Below are 3,777 nucleotides of genomic sequence, written 5' to 3'. Positions count from 1 at the left end.
CGTTCACGACGCCTGCGTCGGCAATATCTCCAAGCGCCAGGCCGTTGTTTCCGAGAGCAGTGTTTCAACATCCCCGTCGCCCGGCGGTACTAGAAACCACGGGTTCTCAGTCTAGCTAGTGCACCTAGCTCGGTCTAGGGAGACGGCGGCCTTGTGACGTTGACGTTTGCGGCAAGGACGAATATTTGATTTATTTATTTTCTTCGCATAGCGATCTGCGTCCGGGTTCTAGGGGGCGCATTGGTTTGAGATGCGTAAGGGGCCATGACTTGACTAATGGAATATGCTGCTGCGCAACATGGCGCGACATGGCAGGGCTACGCGTAGGGCTTGTAGGCAGTTTTGCACGCCTACATGTTACAAAATTGAAAGATGGGGCTCTACAACGACGGAAAGGGCCGACGTGATAGTCGGCATGGCATGGGAGAGGCTCTCACGACACATGAACTACCGAGAGGCTAAGCCGGGGAAAGGGGGAGGGAGGGTCCGCGCGGAACATGGGTTGCGATCCAACAGTACTTCTATTATAACCACTTGTTGTGGACATGGCTTGAAGTTCCTCGCTCGCAGCATTTAGACATGTCGCTAGGGCGGGTCTCACTGCGATCCGTAGGGGTCCAGAGTGAGACTGGAGGGGCACGCCTTCCCTCCGTCCTTCCTTCTACGCTTCTGCGTACTACTAGGAGTGACGAACCGTTACCTGCTTCGGTCCAGAAACATCACCGTCCAGCTCAATCAACCCAAGTGAAGGTTGGAAAGCTAATCAGACAAAACCAACGGTAGCAATGAACGGGCAAAAAGCAAAAATGGATGGACGATCAGGGAATCGAACCCTGGACCTACCGCATGCTAAGCGGTCATTATACCACTAAACCAATCGCCCATTTGTTGATGAGACGACCACCAAAGTCATGTCTTGTAGCCATGGCTCGTGCTACTCCTAAGGACACCCTCACCTGAAGAACCCTTTATGGCAGGCACATAGGTATGCACACAGCCATTAATGGGTTACGACTCTTCAACCGGGGGGTGCTTAGTCTAGGCCTGTCGGCGGGGCGCCGACCGATCGACAGAAGACGGCGTCCGGCGTATCTGACGGGCGATCAAAGATGTTCTGGAAAAAAGAAAAAAAAAAAGGACAGAGGGGGGGAAGAAACAGAAAAAGAAAGGAGGCAGATATTGACGGGGGTTCGGCGGACTCAACAGGGCAGGGCGAAGGCGGCCGAGAAGGAGTTTGAGGCTGAGGCTGAAGGTACATATACAAGCACATAGTAAGGCAAAAAGATCGGATGATACACTCGCGCGACTCGAGGTGCGGAGCTTTCGAGCCTTATAGCGCCGACGGCAACTGATATCAAATGACAATAACTAGAACTCGGCTCCCCTTGCCTCTCGGCGAGGATGATGATGGTCTGACAACCCCTGGGTTCAAGACACATCAGTCACATCCACAGACACACAGAGAGCGGGGGGAGAACGCAGCCTGAGTCTTAACTCAGCCTTGGGGGGGCGTGGAGCCGGCGCAAGGAGGGCGCGGGCATATAGATGGTTCGTTATCGACGGGGTCGAATAACATGCGTGTTTCTCTTTCTCCTGCCCTCTGCGGCGCCTCGCACTCCGCGCGCCCCGCGGGTGTCTGCCCGCGCCGGTGGTCCCGCAGAAACGCCGAATCCGCCCTGGGCCGCGACCGCTCCCTCCTCTCCTTGGGACGGGTTATGGCATGACGCAGGAGGGCACTATCCACGACCCGGGTTCCAGCGCCAAGGGCCAAAGGAGGGAGAGAGAGAGAGAGAGCTTCATGGGTGGACGCACTCCGCTCCGCAGCTGGCTTCCTGAATGTGCTCTCGTCTGACGGTTCTCCTCGTGTATATGGGAGCATAGATTCCGGCATCTCAGCCTTGTTTCTGGCGTGCGTTCATGCGCGTGCGTGGGTACGCCCTCCGCCCTCCCCTACGCCGTGAAATAGCAGCATGTGGAGGCGCGCATAACTTCAGAATTGCCGAGACCACCGAAGTAGGGCTATCGCCGCATGCCACCCTCCGTCCGATCGCCCATCTACATCTGGAGACACACCTGGGACCTTTCCTCGTCTGGAAGAGAGTTCGGAATCGGGATTGTCGGACAGGGTACTTCTCACGTCGTTATAAACGGTAGACCCGCTATGGTTCTTGGTAGCGTAGTCCTTCGGTTTCGGTCAGACGCCAGCGGTAAGGACTACGAGCTTGCCCTTCGGAACACCTTTGGCGTGCTTGTGGATGATTAGCCGCGTTCTGTGCATAGACGCGGACCTAGCTAGCACTGTCGATAGGATCTCCTTCCCTCTCGCCTCCCTCTGTCCTTCATCTGCCCACCCTCCCGCCCGAAATACTCAAACGACAACAGAGGAAGGGACAGCACCAACAACAGTTAATCTTGCATGTATCTCTCCTGAACCCCTACCCCCTTCTTTCCAGAGGACACATGTCTTCAGGCCGGAAGCCACTTTCACGCCTGGAACCTGGCGTTCACCCACAGAATCCATTAATCTCCCAAACTACCCGGTCTCCTTTAGAGACCCATCGGGTTCTCCATCGAGACAAAGATTACAGGCCACGAGTTGGCCAGGGCGGTTGACTAGATTGCTGTCTGTTTGATGTTTTAGTGAGGTGCGCTGGACCACCTTGTCTTACGATCAGGCAATGGTGTTGTACCTGCGGGTGAGCCGTCTAAATCCAATGCCAGTTGACTATGGGGCGTGGTCACTTTCAGCTGCAAAGGGATAATCATCGTTGTCTGGTTCGATCCATTCCTGCTGCATGTTGTCATACAAAGTCCTGCTCATACATACCGACGTCAAACTCGTATACGTCTGCCACCGATAGGCCGCCACCGCCGTTGTCGGGCCTGTTGGAGTCACGGTAGCTGTTGTTCTGATAGTTCCGGCGGAGAGGGAAAAAGATCGGACTGATGGATGCTCCGATTCGGCGGGCACTTCCACGATCGTACTGGCAAGGCGGACGGCATGCCCGATGCGCCGGGGATCTCTGGAATGAGGGTGCATTCGTATAACCCTTGAGATGACGGCGGCTCTACGATGCTCGTAATCGCCACCGGGTGTGTCCTCAGAGGACTGGCCGGTGGCTTGCGTAATTGGGTGAATCTCGGGGCTCGCCGTGTGGAATGTTTGGTCCAGGGACGGTAAGGCTGAAGAGCTGGAGAGGGCTGGCGTGGGCGTCGGGGGTGGCTATTGGAGGGCATACCAAGTTCGAAAGGAATGATGAATGATCCCAGGCTCGGAACCCGTCATATGAGGAGCGCAAGGGGCGTGTGACAGTTGGTAGTTGGCGGCTTCTGTTCCCCCACGGATAGGATGCGTGAGATGAACAAAGACTTGGGACACCGAGATATCTCCAAATACCTGGCCAACAGTCTCATTTCAGAAGCCACCAATAACCCCAGAGCACAGATCGGTATTGCCAAAGTGCCAATAGCACCAGCAAGGTCTGTTTGCATGTTACCACAGGATGAATAATAGTGCAGTCCACCAGGCCTCCTTGCTGGAACGGCAAACGGACGTAGTGACAAGACACAGACCAACGGGCGACGGGATGCAGTTTGCTGGCAGCAAGCCGTTCCAGTCAAGGGCAGGGCACAATTCGTGCCGCAGTATCGAGGTGTCGTGATATCGTCTGAACAACCTCCGAACGAGCTTGCGTGTCTATTTCGAAGTAGACAAGATACGGTATCGCCTGAGTTGTTTGGCCACGAATAAGTGTCCGTCCGGTGGGTTCCTGATCA

The 3,777-nt window shown here is 55.4% G+C and overlaps 1 non-coding gene across 1 annotated transcript; it reads right to left on the bottom strand.

Moving 5' to 3' along the window:
- Window positions 1-811: 811 nt before the first annotated feature.
- On the bottom strand, window positions 812-883 carry GLRG_13083. The gene has a single exon. It is a non-coding gene; the product is annotated as a tRNA-Ala (tRNA).
- Window positions 884-3,777: the final 2,894 nt, after the last annotated feature.

The sequence above is a fragment of the Colletotrichum graminicola genome (genome assembly GCF_000149035.1).
Source record: "Colletotrichum graminicola M1.001 genomic scaffold supercont1.8, whole genome shotgun sequence".
In the NCBI taxonomy this organism is placed as follows: domain Eukaryota; kingdom Fungi; phylum Ascomycota; class Sordariomycetes; order Glomerellales; family Glomerellaceae; genus Colletotrichum; species Colletotrichum graminicola.
Note: the sequence above shows the minus strand (reverse complement) of the source record. Positions and strands in the feature narration are given on the sequence as shown.